Genomic DNA, 16,498 nt, shown 5'->3' with positions numbered 1-16,498 from the left:
TTCCTTCCTTCCTCTCTCTTTCTCTTTCTTTCTTTCTCTCTGTCTTTCTCTTTCTCTCTCTTTCTTTCTCTCTCTCATTCTTTCTTTGTTTCTTTCAATAAAGGTTTGTCGAGTGCCTATTACATGCCAAGCACAAAGTTACCATTCTACTTTCCAAGGTTCTAAATCAAGTCACTGAGGTTTTCTTTTCTAGGGCTTCCAAGATGCCTTCAGAATTGCTTGGATTGGCGTCGGTGTGGAGGGGAGGCAGGTGTTCTCTATTTTTCACTTCTCAGTCCACGGCTGTTGGTTCATTGTCTCACTAGCAGCTCAATTTTTCTCCAAATAGCAGGATGCAGGTGTCCCCACACATCCTCTCCCATGGGGCAGTCGTTGGTAGAGCTGTTTCCCTGAGAGGGTTAATTCTCTCATAAAAAACAGTTTGAGATTTCTCAAAAACAAATACACGCCGCCTGTGTAGCAGGCTGAACCTGTACTTTGCACACATACTTCTCCAGGAAGACGGGTCACATGAGATTTAACAATAAAATGTGGAGTCAAAGTTGAGCATTTTGTGCATGCACCAAAACAGTTTCAAATATAACATTAAAAGAATTCACAAATGTCAAACATTTTACAACTGACTTCAGACACCCTCTTCAAAGTGCAAAAATAATTATAATTATTAAAACAGTTTAAAATTTACCGTTAATTCTACCCTAAAGATTCATTCTCTAGTTACAGAGCCTTCGCTGAGGCTGGCAACTCCTCACCTTCACCTTTGAAACTGCTTCTCTCTTAATTATGATTTCTTTGTTTTCCCTGGATAAAAAGCCTACTTCTTGCTGAACCAATTGTTCCCACAGAGATATCCAGTCATCTAAGAACTTGATTCCCGCTCTCCTATCTTGTGCTTGTATGAATTTGTTATTCTTAATATTCCCTTATCACAGAGCTGTTTCAAGCAGAATAGAGAGTACTGGAATATCGATATCTCTTAAAATATTATTTTACTTTTTACAGATAAAAATATTAACATTTACATGTCCTGGAAAATAAACAAATAACCAATACTAATGTTATTATCCTCTTGAGAATTCTATGGAAGAAACTGTGAGTAAATTATTTGAATTTTACTTTCTATGTGAGGATTTGAGATGGATTATTTTAGAGCGTTAATTATAATTTGCTAATTATAAACTAGAAGAATTATCAGTTTTATTCAATTCATGAGTACTTAATAATTAAAATTCATATGGAAGCTACAGAAAATGTTCAATTTACAGATGAAGTTTAAAGCTCAGCCATTTGTAGTTATACATCACATATATATATATATATATAGGCAAACGCTATCCTTGTAGCTCTTAAGGAATTTATTGCTTTGGAGTTAAGTATAAAGCCAGCTATTTAGATCTCAGTTTCATTTACCAAGTTTTAAGATTGGCGCCTGACTCAAATTCAGGATTACTCTAAAGTAACAAAGGAGGGACTGGAACCAAGATAGAGTAAATGATGTGTCCAATATGGAGAAAGAATTTCTCAGGATGCATTGTTAGAAGATACCAGAAGGTATGTGGAAGGTATCTACTTTCCAGGGTAGATCAAATGGCTGTAATCCTCACAATTTCAAATCCCTTCTACAAAGGACCCTATACGTATCCAACATTTAAAAATGCATATTTTCACATATTAATTCAATAAACTTTCACTGAGTTGAGTGCCAGACAAAATGTAGAGGACTTTTCAAAGTTGAAAACTTTGCTTCAATAAGTCAACATTGCTTACTCAAAACAAAGCTATTATACAATGTATTATACGATGTGAACTGTACATTTTATGTTCCTCTACCAACTTAAATCCCTTTGTGGCCGGGCGTGGTGGCACACGCCTGTAATCCCAGCACTTTGGGAGGCCGAGGCAGGTGGATCACCTGAGGTCTGGAGTTTAAGACCAGCCTGGCCAACATGGAGACACCCCATCTCTACTTAAAAAGTGTACGAAAATTAGCCAAGTGTGGTGGCATGTGCCTGTAATCCCAGCTACTCGGGAAGCTGAGGCAGGAGGTGGGAGAATCGCTTGAACCTGGGAGATGGAGGTTGCAGTGAGCCAAGATCGCGCCACTGCACTCCAGCCTGGGCGACAGAGCAAGACTCTGTCTCAAAAAAAAAAAAAAAAAAAAAAGATTAGGCTGTGAATTGATAAACATCTCAACTAGCAATACACAAAGGAAAGGTGGATAACCTGATCTAATGTTTATTTTGTATTCCTTTAAGTTAGCTTGCTAAATGCTTTTAAAATCATAACAATAGCAATAAACCTATGTACATATGCCCAAATGATTTTGACAAAGGCTCGAAAGTATTCACATGGAGATGTCATTAGTAAATAAATAAATAAATAAGTAAGTAAATGTATTTTTTAAAAAGACAAAGGTGCAAAAGTAATTCAATGGTGGATGACAGCCTTTCAACAGATGGTGCTGAAGAAATTGGACATTCATAGGCAAAAAATTAACTTTGACTTATGTCACACACCTGACAAAATAATTAACTAAAAATGAATCACAGACTTACATGTAAAACATAAAACTGTAAAACTTTTAGAAAAGACAGGAGAAAATCTTACGGAGCTAAGGCTAAGCAGGATAGTTCTTAGACTTGATACAAAAAGCATGATCCATAAGAGGAAAAACTAGAAATTGGGCTTCATCAAAATTTAAAACTTTTGTCCTACATAAGACCCTGTTGAGAAGATGAAAAGAAAAGCTACAGATTGGGAGAAAATGTTTGCAAACCACATATCCCACAAGGGACTAGTATCTAAATATAGAAAGAATTCTTAAAACTCAGCAGTAAAAAAACAAGCAAACAAACAAACAAAAAATCAATGAGAACACAGGTAAAAGACTTGAAGCAACATTTTATCAAAGAGGATCCACAGGTGGCAAATAAATGAAATTGTGTGCAATTTGGGAAAAGCAAATTAAAACCACAGTGAGATATCACTACGCAATGATGTCTTAGGATGTCTAAAACGAAAAAAATAGTGACAACGCCAAATGCTGATGAGGCCGCAGAGAAACTGGATCACTCCTACATTGCTGGTGGGAATGTAATATGGCATAGTCTCTCTGGAAGACAGTAGCAGCTTCTTTTTTTTTTTTTTTTTTTTTTTTTAACCTGAGTCTCGCTCTATCGTCCAGGCTGGAGTATGGTGGCGCAATCTTGGCTCACTGCAACCTCCACCTCCTGGGTTTAAGTGATTCTCGTGCCTCAGCCTCCCAAGCAGCTGGGATTACAGGCACATATCATGCCCACCTAATTTTTGTATTTTTGCTAGAGACAGGGTTTCACCATGTTGGCCAATCTGGTCTCGATCTCCTAACCTTAAGTGATCTGCCTGCATCGGCCTCCCAAAGTGCTGGGATTACAGGCGTGAGCCACCATGCCTAGCCAGCAGTTTCTTAAAAAACTAAACAAGCCAAAAAAACAAAAAAGACAAGAAACATACAACTACCATGCCATATAGCCTTACAAGTACACTCCTGGAGCTTCATGTAACAACTTGTACATGAATGTTTATACCAGCTTTACTTGAAATAGCCCCAAAATGGAAAACCTAGATGCTCTTCAACATGTTGGTTAAACAAACTGATCTGCCCATACCGTGAAATACTAGTCAACGATAAAAAGAAACAAACTATTAATACATGCAACAAAACCTGCATGAATTGCCAGAGAATTCTGCGGAAAGAAACCTGCCAATCCTCAAAGGTTACATACAAATGATCCCATTTATATGACAGACTTTAAATGGCAAAATTACAGAAATGAAGAGGTCAGTAGTAGCTAAGGGTTAAAGAAGGGTAGAGGGAGAGGGATTTTTATGGGGTGGGAATGTTCTGTTCCCTCACTGTATCAATGTCAGTATCTTGGTTGTGATATTGTACTATATTTTTGCAAGATGTTACTATTGGGGAAAACCAGGTGACGGGTATACAGGATCTCTCTGTATTATTTCTCACAACTGCATGGTAATCCACAATTAACTCAAAATGAAAATTTTAATTTCTGAAAAAAAAAGTGTATTTTCAGATGGGCTAAAATAAAGGTCCAAGGTACCTGTTTATGTTAAACTTACAGCCTCCTTTACTTTCCAGTATCTTTGAAATACCCTTTTAATATTAAAATAAGCCAAGATAGAGATCAACACAGTATTAATAGGTTGGTATTTTGTTTTGCTTGTAAGCGTGTTAACTCTGAAACAATCAGACTTGATAAAATACAGAAACAATAGACTTCCTGACTCTGCAGTGCTTTGTACAAAGCTCCTTTCACTCCTCGGCTTCATCTTGCCAATGAAGAAGTAGTGGACACACCTATAATCTTCCTGGCTAATATCATTTCCAAATGCTCCTGCAAGAGTCTCTCACCTCTCTGTTTCTGTCCTCACCAATGTGTAGCCTAGATCTAGTTTGTAAAATGCGTGTTGGGATCTAATGGATCATGAAGATGTGGTCAGAGTCAGATAAAGGAAAAAAGGGCCAGGTGCGTGGCTCACGCCTGTAATCCCAGCACTTTGGGAGGCTGAGGCGGGGTGGATCACCAGAGGTCAGGAGTTCGAGACCAGCCTGACCAATATGGTGAAACCCCATTTCTACTAAAAATACAAAAATTAGCCGAGTGTGGTGGCACACACCTGTAGTCCCAGCTACTTGGGAGACTGGGGCAGGAGAATCACTTGAAGCCAGAGGTGGAGGTTGCAGTGAGCTGAGATCACACCATGCCACACTGCACTCCAGCCTGGGCAACAAGAGCGAGACTCTATCTCAAAAACAAAAACAAAAACAAACAAACAAAAACCAAAACACATACACACACAAAGAAAATAAAAGAAAAAAGGGATGACTTTGGGGTTTTAAATGTTCATTTTCTACAGTAAATTTAATTTCAATTTGAACAAAATTGAGCATGGTTCATACTTTCTGAATTTAGAAAATCCGTATCATTCTTATGGACTATATTTAATAACAGCTATTATATATTTACTTTCCTGTAAACATTTGCAGCACTCAAGGTAATGCAGCAAGACACTCTCCAAGATTAACACATAAGTAAACTTTTTTTCTGTTTAGAGATAGGGTCTCACTATGTAGCCCAGGCTGGTCTTGAACTCCTGGGCTCAAGCAATCCTCCTGCCTCAGCCTCCTAATATAAGCATTCTATAATTATATTTTTAAAAAGCTTCAATAATGATTAAAGCTCTCAGCACATAGTGTTCACCAACATTAGAAGCTATTTTTTTTCTTCTTTTTCTTTTTTAGAGGCAAGGTCTCACTGGGTTTCACCCAGGCTGGAGTACAGTAGTGTGATCACAGCTCATTGCAACCTTGACTTCCTAGGCTCAAGTGATCCTCCCCACTCAGCCTCCTGAGTAGATGAGACTTCAGGAGTGCACCATCACACCTAGCTAATTTTTTTCATTTTTGTAGAGACAGGGTCTCCCTATGTTGCCCAGGCTGGTCTCAAACTCCTGGCCTCAAGCAGTCCTCCCACCTCAGCCTCCCAAAGCTCAGGGATTAGAAGCATAAACCACTATACCTGTCCAGAAGCTGATTTTTTTTTTTTTTTTTTTTTTTTTTGAGATGGTGCCTGACTCTAGCCCAGTCTGGAGTGCAGTGGTGTGATCTTGGCTCACTGCAACCTCTGCCTCCCAGGTTCAGGTAATTCTCCTGCCTCAGCCACCTGAGCAGCTAGAATTACAGGTACATGCCACCAAGCCCGGCTAATTTTTGTATTTTTAGTAGCAATGGGGTTTTACCATGTTGGCCTGGCTGGTCTCAAACTCCTGACCTCTATGAGATCCTTTGAGATCTATAAGATGGGCTTGCTTTGAAAAAAGTAGCAATTAAGTTGAAGAATAATTTCCCCCCGTTCTAACACGGTTTTTCTCAGTACAAGTTACAAGAGCAACTTCCGTTACTTCTTTATCTTAGAGACAGAGTCTTGCTCTGTCACCCAGGCTAGAGTGCAGTGGCACATTTATGGCTCACTGCAGCCTCAACCTCCCGGACTCAACAGACCCTCCTGCCTCAGCCTCCCCAGTAGCTGGGACTACAGGCCCGTGCCACCATACCATGCCTGCCTTGGCCTCCCAAAGTGTTGAGATTATAGGCGTGAGCCACTGCACCGGACCCAGAAGCTGACTGTTGAGCAGAATGAGACTCCAGTGCAGTGGACCTAGTCCTGGCCCCAAATATGTCCATATGGGAGGAATTTCGATCTCCAACACTTCATTGTATTCAAGTAAAATGGTTTCTAGACACTTTGGAGATACGCAGAGAATTCCATCTTGGCCCCTGTCCTGTGTAACGGTATGCCTAAATTTGGTGTCAGGGAGAAGAGGTAAGAGGATTTAAAATGTTTCTGTATACTTCTCCTCCAGACTTTCAGAGATTTAAGGGCTTTAAATATCTCATTCTCCAGTCTAGGGAGGAAGACACTGTGGACTTTCTCCACTAATGATAAGAACCGGCTGAAAGAGCTGATTCACCATTCGTTCCTAGCTTCATGGTTTCTTTGAGATCTATGAGATGGGCTTGGTTTGAAAAAACTAGCAATTAAGTTGAAGAATAATTTCCCCCTGTTCTAACACTGTTTTTCTCAGTACAAGTTGCAAGAGCAACTTCCTTTATTTCTTTATTTTAGAGACAGAGTCTTGCTCTGTCACCCAGGCTAGAGTGCAGTGGCACGTTTATGACTCACTGTGCCTCAGCATCCTGGACTCAGTTGATCCTCATGCCTCAGCCTTTGCATGTGCCACCATACCATGCCCAGCTAATTTTTTTTTTTTTTTGAGACAGAGTTTCGCTGTGTCACCCAGGCTGTAGTACAGTGGCACGATCTCAGCTCACTGCAAGCCCCGCCTCCCAGGTTCACGCTATTCTCTTGCCTCAGCCTCCCAAGTAGCTGGGACTACAGGCGCCCACCACCACGCCCGGCTAATTTTTTGTATCTTTAGTAGAGAGGGGATTTCACCATGTTAGCCAGGATGGTTTCAATCTCCTGACCTCGTGATCCGCATGCCCAGCTAATTTTTTGTAGAGATAGAGTTTGCCATGTTGCCCAGGCTGGTCTCGAACTCCTGGGCTTAAGGGATCTGCCCACCTTGGCCTTGCAAAGTGATGGGGTTATAGGCCTGAGCCACTGAGCTCGGCCTAGAGCAAGTTTCTTTAAGTATATTGTCATCCAAAACCTTAAAACCATGTAGATAATTAAGTGGGAGTCTCTTCCCTCCCACCCAAGCCATAGTTGGGATTCTGGAAATTGTTTGGAGCAGGTAAAAATGTTTGGGGTGGCTCTCATTTGAGTTCTTTCTTAAAGCTGCAAACGTTTCAGCCACTGCCCATATACTACTTATTTGTCATATATTAGTCATGGGAGCTGCTGATTTTCCTACCCTTTCCAGACACCCACTCCTGCTCCCTTCTCATCCATTCCCCGCCGTTCCTCTGGAGGCCAGGAATCTCGGGACAATGGAGGCAGTTTGCTGTGGGGAAACTTGCCCCAGGGCTTCCTTGGTCTTCCTGGAGCCTCTAGCAGCCTAAGTATTGTGTCCCGAAACCCCTAGACCCTTGGGGAAACTGGCACAATTATTCATCCCTTTGTGGGGTGGGGGTGAGGGTGTTAGAGAGCAGGAGGGGCTTGCCTGGGACAGGTCCCAAGAACAATGAAGTTACTCTCTTGATAAATTGGACGTATTTTATTTATTTTTATTTATTTATTTTGAGACGGAGTCTCTCTCTGTCACCCAGGCTGGAGTGCAGTGGCTCCATCTCGGCTCACTGCAAGCTCCGCCTCCTGGGTTCAGGCCATTCTCCTGCCTCAGCCTCCTGAGTAGCTGGGACTACAGGCGCCTGCAACCACGCCCGGCAAATGTTTTGTTATTTTTAGTAGGGACAGGGTTTCACCATGTTAGCCAGCATGGTCTCAATCTCCTGACCTCGTGATCCGCCCGCCTCACGCCCCGGCCTGGACGTATTTTAAACCAGTGCATCGTCTTTTTTGTTTTGTTTGTTTTGGTGGGGCAAGATAGGAAAACTAATCCATGTAATGTAAGCCAGATAGGGTGGTGCCCACCTGTAGTAGTCCTAGCTACTCCATGGCTGAGGCAGGAAGATTGCTTGAGCCCTGGAGTTCAAGACCAGCCTGAACAGCATAGTTACTGAGAGGGCTCCAGATCCAGACTCCAAGAGCGGATTCTTGGACCTTGCACAAGAAAGAATTTGGGGTGAGTCCATATCGGAAAGTGAAAGCAAGTGTATTAGGAAAGTAAAGGAATAAAAGAATGGCTACTCTACAGACAGAGCAGCAGCATGGGCTCCCACTGGCTACGTTATTTCTTGATTATCTGCTTAACAAGGAGTGGATTATTCATGTGTTTTTCTGGGAAAGATGTGGGCAATTCCAGGAACTGAGGGTTCCTCCCCTTTTAGACGTATAGGGTAGCTTCCTGACTTTGCCCTGGCATTTGTAAGCTGTCATGGTGCTGGTGGGAGTGTCTATTAGCATGCTAATGAATTATACTTAACATATAATGAGCAGTGAGGATGACCAGCGGTCACTTTCATCCCCATCTTGGTTTTGATGGGTTTTGACCAGCTTCTTTACCACGACCTGTTTTATTAGCAAGGTCTTTGTGACTTGTACCTTGTGCCAACCTCCTGTCTCATCCTGTGACTTAGAATGCCTGACCTCCTGGGAATGCAGCCCAGTAGAGCTCAGCCTTATTTTACCCAGCTCCTATTCAAATTGGAGTTGCTCTGATTCGAACACCTCTGACCGCACAATGAAACCCCGTCTCCACAAAAAAAAAAAAAAAGCCGAAAGTAGTGGTCCACATCTGTAGTTCCAGCTACTGGGGAGGCTGATGCAGGAGGATTCCTTGAGCCTGAGAGGTTGAGGCTGCAGTGAGCCATGATAGCACCACTGCACTCCAGCCTGGTTAACAGAAGGAGACTCTGTCTTATAAAAAACACAGCAAAAACAAACAAACAAAAACAATAACAACAACAATGAAAACCCAGCATTAAACAATGTGATCTATCTCACTGGTCACTGTGGAATCAAAAGCTTCCACCAATTCAAAATGAGAGTGTTGTCTGTGAATCAACAGCTGATGAACAAGAGATGAGATCAATTAACATGACAGCCTTAGCCACTTGGGGAACCTATTTTCTAGAGGACAAATTGAAGAAAACAGGAATTACAGCCCATTAATCTGTCCTTAGGACCTGGAAAATGAGGAGAACTATTTATCTTGAAAATAATAATTGGGTATGATCATTAAAACCCTCTTAATTCAGATTCTCTCTTCTGGTTGAACTCCAAGCCTATCATGATTTCCCATGAACGCAAGAACTCTGAGACTGAGATTCTCCAGAATTTTCCATAAGCAACAATTCTAAGTCATGACAAAGGTGCTGCACATAGGGCCATGCGCAACCAGCAGGCTCTCAGAGAACTCTTGAGGTGGAAATGAAAACAGGTAACTTCCATCTATATGTGTTTCATCTCGTTCTATTTTAATTACTAATTTGAGTACAGTCTGTACCGGGTAAGATAGTTAGGTCAATGAAGGGCCACATATATGATGGTGGTCCCATAAGATTATAATGGAGCTGAGAAATTCCTATTGCCTGGTGATGTAGGAGCCATTGTCACACATTACTCACGTGTCTGCGGTGATGCTGGTGTAAACATATCTACTGTGCTGCCGGTCATGTAAAAGTCTAGTACAGGCTGGGTGCAGTGGCTCATGCCTGTAATCCTAGAACTTTGGGAGGCTGAGGAGCTCAGGAGTTTGAGACCAGCCTGGGCAACATGGCAAAAACCCATCTCTACCAAAAAAAAAAAATATATATATATATATACACACACACACACACTTTCTTTTTTGAGGCGGAGTCTTGCTCTGCAGTGGCGCAATCTCGGCTCACTGCAACCTCTGCCTCCTGGGTTCAAGTGATTCTCATGCCTCAGCCTCCCAAGTAGCTGGGATTACAGGCGACTGCCACCACACCTGGCCCTTTTTGTATTTTTAGTAGATACAGGGTATCACCATTTTGGCCAGGCGGGTCTTGAACTCCAGACCTCAGGTGATCCACTCACCTTGGCTTCCTAAAGTGCTGGGATTACAGGTGTGAGCCAGAGTACCTGGCCCCAGTATTTTTATATTTACTCATTTATAGCATATTCTTCCTATTAATCCACAACTTTGAGCGTTAGTGCTATGAAGTAAATGCTATGTGTCATATTTTGCCAGGGTCGGACTGTGTTCCCAACCCTGGTATCACTTTTGAGGTTAAAGACTTGGACTACCACCTTGGATCTTCCATCTCATCTCTCAGTCTGAGGAAAGCAGGCTGCCATCTTTTAAGCCACCCAGTGGAGAGGCCTGTGTGGTAAGAGGCTGAAGCCTCCTGCCCCAGCAAGTTGAGAACCAATACCTACCAACAACTAGGACAGTGAACTTGGAAGTAAAGTCCAGTGTCTAATGAGCCTTGAGATGACAGCCCCTGGCCAACAGCTTAAATGCAATCTGGTGAGAGTCCCTGAGTCAGGACCAGCTAAGCCATTTCTAGGTTCCTGATCTTCACAAAATGTGAAATAATAAGTATTTGGGGGGTTTGGTGTTTAAAAAAAATGCTTTGTGTTTGTGTTTAAAGGACGAATAAATTACATGTAAATTTGCAAGTCTAAAGATTTTCAGATGTTTTATAAAGGGGACTGTGGTAGATTCTTCTTGACTTTAGCAAATACAAATTCTCAGTGGTTACTGCTCCTATCTGAGCTGAGGCCTTGGTGTTTCTCATGTCCCAGTTAGGCTGAAGCCCTATTCTGCGAGGCTGCTGCACTGCTAGGTTTCCGAATAGGATCAGCATCGAGCTCTCAGAGGCAGGTGTATGAGTAGGAAATGAGTTCATTAAACGGCAGGCAGAGTTACAGAACAATTTCACAACGAAGACAGTGCTACAAGGAGAACAGAGTGACCACAGAGGCAGAATCAGCTATGATCATCTCATCTACAAATAAAAAAACCAAGAGGTACTCAACCAAAAACAACTGAAATTGAACTGTGGGTACAATGGCCTTTTTTTCATGCTTGGGGCTGAGAGGCTCCAGAATTTTACACAATGACACTAAAACATTACCTACCTTCAGACCTAATAGTTCTGAATGAAAATTTCAAGTTATTTTTTTGGAGTGGCCAATTATATGTACATTTAAATGTCGAAGTTTAATATAGGACAGTCTTTGGCTGGGCACAGTGGTTGACGCCTGTAATCCCAGCACTGTGGGAGGCGGAGGTGGGTGGATTACCTGAGGTCAGGAGTTCGAGACCAGCCTGGCCAACATGGTGAAACCCCATCTCTACTAAAACTACAAAAATTAGCCAGGCATGGTGGCGGGCCCCTGTAATCCCAGCTACTTGGGAGGCTGAGGCAGGAGAATCACTTGAACCTGGGAGGCAGAGTTGGAGTGAATCAAGACCGCACCATTGAACTCCAATCTGGGGTGACAAGAGCAAAACTCTGTCAAAAAAAAAAAAAAAAAGAATAGTTGTTGGATCTGAAAGATGTTTCCCTAGAGGCCCAAGAGACTTTTGCATCAGAAACAGAGAAAGGTAAATAACCCAATCGTGGAAAGAATGACTTTGCAAGGGAGGCCGAAGAGAAGTTTCCAGTTAATTCCACTTAGATGGAACGTCGAAGCAGTAACTAAAGTCAATGCAGTAACCAAAGTCAACATTGTTAAAGTCAATATTTGTAAAAGACACCATAGGTTGGCTTGACAATGGTAAGAGTAAGTCTCTCAGATCTAGGCAGAAATTTTTAACATGCTAGGAATTTGAGGCTCTTTCCCAGCCGCCGTCGAATCATGCAGAGGAGGAGGCTTGGGTGTGTTCAAGATTCGGCTTCACCTGTAACCCACCGCCATGGCCGAGGAAGGCATTGCTGCTGGAGGTGTAAGGGACATTAATACTGCTTTACAAGAGGTGCTGAAGACCGCCCTCATCCACGATGGCCTCACACGTGGAGTTTGCGAAGCTGCTGAAGCCTTAGACAGGTGCCAAGCCCATCTTTGTGTGCTTGCACCCAACTGTGATGAGCCTATGTATGCCAAGTCATGGAAGCCCTTTGCCCTGAACACCAAATCAACCGAATTAAGGTTGATGACAACAAGAAACGAGGGGAATGGGTAGGCCTCTGTAAAATTGACAGAGAAGAGAAAACAAACCCTGTAAAGTGGTTGGTTGCAGTTGTATAGTAGTTAAGGACTATGGCAAGGAGTCTCAGGCCAAGAATGTCATCGAAGAGTACTTCAAATGCAAGAAATGAAGAAATAAATCTTTGGCTCATACACACACACACACAAAAAGAATTTGAGGGGCCACACATTTTTAGAACTTCTGAGGCCCCATCATTTCATTGAAGTAAATGCTTTGGCCAGGGACAGTGGCTCATGCCTGTAATCCCAGCACTTTGGGAGGCCAAGGCAGGTGGATCACCTGAGGTCAGGAGTTTGAGATCAGCCTGGTCAACATGGTGAAACCCTGTTCTTTACTAAAAATACAGAAATTAGCCAGACTTGGTGGTGCACACCTGTAGTCTCAGCTACTTTGGAGGCTGAGGCAGGATAATTGCTTGAACCCAGGAGGCAGAAGCTACAGTGAGCTGAGACCATGGCACTGCACTCTAGCCTGGGTGACAACAAGACTCTGTCTCAAAAAGAAGGAAGGAAGGAAGGAAGGAAGGAAGCAAGGAAGGAAGGAAATGCTTTAAAACACTTCCACTTTTAGATGTGAGATTTTAGTCATATTCAGCTCCAATTTAGCGAAGACACAATGTCTGTAGAATGTGACCTCTGCTGATACTTTGATCTTTAATAATATGTGGTCCCCTTTTTTTCCTCATATCATAATTAAATAGTAGATCTCTCATATGAAACCATTGTTTAGTTTGTAATGTTGGGCCTTGTATTTTTGTTCACCATTTCATTTTTGTGCCCTCTACAGTAGACAGCTGTGATGAAGAGGCCGTTGGTCATGTTGTCTTCTGTGCAACGCATGCCCATCATGCAGATTTCTCATCCACTCCAGGAGGTTTGTGCCTCTGTCTGTGTGTCCAGGTACCATCTCTGCAGGTAGGAACTGTTAATACACTAGAAAAGAATCACTTTGGATTTTCCAACTTTTTAGCCCCAAACAGAGCATTTCCTGTCTTTCTGTTCCACTGGGATCTCATTAATTCTCCAATTCAACCATACAGGTAACTCCTGTATCTTTATTGGAGCGTCCTGGTGGATGGAGGTAAGAGAAGCTGCTACTTGAGTACTAGGCTAATGCCAGTATATGGGTTCCATGGATAGTCTCATCCATCCCCCATCTTTAATCACTTCCTCTATTGACTTTTTTTAAATAGAAATATTGAAATCTATTTTAGGTTTAAAAATAAACAGAGGCATCCAAATTGGAAAGGAAGTGTTCACAGATCATCTGGGCTTATATGCAGCAAACCCTAATAATTACACACACACAAACACACATACACAGTTAGAATGAATGTGCTTAGCAAAGTTGTAGGATATAAAGTCATACAAAAATTGTGGCCGGGAGTGGTGGCTCAAACCTGTAATTCCAACACTTTGGGAGGCCGAGACGGGCGGATCACGAGGTCAGGAGATCGAGACCATCCTGGCTAACATGGTGAAACCCCGTCTCTACTAAAAAAAAAAATACAAAAAACTAGCCGGGCGAGGTGGCGGGCGCCTGTAGTCCCAGCTACTCGGGAGGCTGAGGCAGGAGAATGGCGTAAACCCGGGAGGCGGAGCTTGCAGTGAGCTGAGATCCGGCCACTGCACTCCAGGCTGGGCGACAGAGCGAGACTCCGTCTCAAAAAAAAAAAAAAAAAAAAAAGTCATACAAAAATTAGTTGCATTTTTATATGCTAACAGCAATCCGAATAGGAAATTAACAGAAAAATTATCATGAAAAAGAATTAAATATTTTAGAATTTACTTAACCGATGAGGCAAAAAACTTGTGCATTGAAAACATTACTGAAATAAATGAAAGAAGACACAAATAAATGAAGAGACTTCTCATGTTCGTGGATTGAAAGACATAATATTGTTAAAATATCAATACTACACAAATAGGCTGGGCATAGTGGCTTACACCTGTAATCCCAGCACTTTGGTAGGCTGAGGTAGACGGATCACCTGAGGTCAGGAGTTCGAGACCAGCCTGGCCAACATAGTGAAACCCTGTCTCTACTAAAAATACAAAAATTAGCTGGATGTGGTGGCAGGCACCTGTAATCCAGCTACTTGGGAGGCTGAGGCAGGAGAATCGCTTGAACCTGGGAGGCAGAGTTTGCAGTGAGCCAAGATAGCACCACTGCACTGCAGCCTGGGCAACAGAGCAAGACTCCACCTCAAAAAAAAAATACACAAATAGATTCAATGCAATCCCTACCAAAATCCCAATGGCAGAAAAGTCTATCCCTAAATTTATATAACCTCTCAAGGGACCCTGAATGGCTAAAATAATCTTGAAAAAGAACAAAGTTGGAGGTGTCACACTTCTTGATTTCAAAACTTGCTATAAAACTACAGTAATCAAAAGAATATGGTATGCATAAAGACAGTAGAATAGAATAGAGAACTCAGAAATAGACCCATGCATGTATGGCCAAATGATGTGTTTAAATTCTTCTTATTTTTTTGAGATGGAGTCTTGCTAGTCTTGAATTCCCGGCCTCAAGCAATTCTCCTAACTCTGCCTCCTGAGTAGTGAGGACTACATATGTGTGCCACTTCACCCAGCTAAATGGCTTTTGACAAAGATGCCAAAACCATTCAATGAAGAAAGAACAGCCTTCCAAAAAATGGTGTTGGAAAAGCTGTATTTCCATATGCAAACAAATCAAATTGAGTCCTTACTTTATACCATACATGAAAAGTAACTTAAAATGGATCAAAGAACTAAATATAAAACTTAGAACTATTAAACTCTTAAATGGAAACAGGGGAAAAGCTGACATTGGATTTGGCAAGTGTTTCCCAGATATGATACCAAAAGCATAGTTAACAATGGTAAAAATGCGTAAATCAGACAGCACCAAAACTATAAACTGGCTGGGCATGGTGGCTTACGCCTGTAACCTCAGCACTTTGGGAGGAAGAGGCGTGTGGATCACCTGAGGTCAGGAGTTTGAGACCAGCCTAGGCAACATGGCGAAACCCCATCTCTATTAAAAGTACAAAAATTAGCCGGGTGTGTGGTGCATGCCTGTAGACCCAGCTACACAGGAGGCTGAAGCAGGAGAATTGGTTGAACCCGGGAGGCAGAGTTTGCAGTGGGCCGAGATTGCACCACTGCACTCCATCCTCGGCAACAGGGTGAGACTTTGTCTCAAAAAAAAACCAAAAAAACTACAAATTTCTTTGCATTAAAAGACACAATCAAAAGACTGAAAAGGTAACCTATGGAGTAGCAGATAATATGTACAAATCATATATCTGAAAAGGAGTTACTATCTAGAATACATAAAGAACTCCTACAACTCAACAACAAAAAGTCAAATGACCCAATGTAAAAGGGCAAAGGACTTGAATAGACATTTCTTCAATAAATATAAATGATATTCAAATGACTCATCTTACCTCACAACCACTAGGATGGCTACTTTCAAAACAACAGAAAAAAAAAAACATTGGTGAGGATGTGGAGAAATTTGAACTCTTGTGCACTGTTGGTGGTAATGCGCAAAAGTAATTGTGAGTATAGCTCATGAATTTTAAATCATTATAACTAGGCCCAGACACATCTTTATTAATCAAAATAGGAACCATTACAATCAACACATTTTTACCAACAAGAAATAAGTTTGTTTATTCCTGTAGCATAAAAATCTGTGCTTTGGGATTCAACGAACTCTTGGAAAGCATTTTCTGCACCCTGCTGGTTGGGGAAGCCTTTTCCTTGCAACAAGTTGTCAAGATGCTTGGTAGTCAATTGGTGAGAGGCCAGGTGAATATGACGGATGAGGTAAAACTTTGTAGCCCAATTATTTCCACTTTTGAAGCATTGGTTGTGCGACGTGAAGTCCTGTGTTGTTGTGGAGAAGAACTGGGCCCTTTCTGTTGACCAATGCTGGCTGCAGGCGTTGCAGTTTTTGGTGAATCTCATTGATTTGCTAAGCATACTTCGCAGATGTAATGGTTTCATCAGGATTCAGAAAGCTGTAGTGGATCAGACCAGCAGCAGATCACCAAACAGTGACCATGACCATTTTTGGTGAAAGTTTGACTTTGGAAGGTGTTTTGGAGTTTCTTCTCGGTTGTTGTATAAAATCCACTTTCGTCTCACGCCACAATCTGATTGAGAAATGGTTCGTTGTTGTTGTGTAGAATAAGAGAAGATGACATTTCAAAATGACGATTTTTAAAAAC

General features: G+C 41.9%; 1 pseudogene; it reads left to right on the top strand.

The window, feature by feature from the left end:
• The first annotated feature begins 11,979 nt into the window (after nt 1-11,979).
• LOC111538482 lies at nt 11,980-12,395 on the top strand (annotated as a pseudogene).
• Nucleotides 12,396-16,498: the final 4,103 nt, after the last annotated feature.

Source organism: Piliocolobus tephrosceles, chromosome 5, assembly GCF_002776525.5.
Source record: "Piliocolobus tephrosceles isolate RC106 chromosome 5, ASM277652v3, whole genome shotgun sequence".
NCBI lineage: Eukaryota > Metazoa > Chordata > Mammalia > Primates > Cercopithecidae > Piliocolobus > Piliocolobus tephrosceles.
Note: the sequence above shows the minus strand (reverse complement) of the source record. Positions and strands in the feature narration are given on the sequence as shown.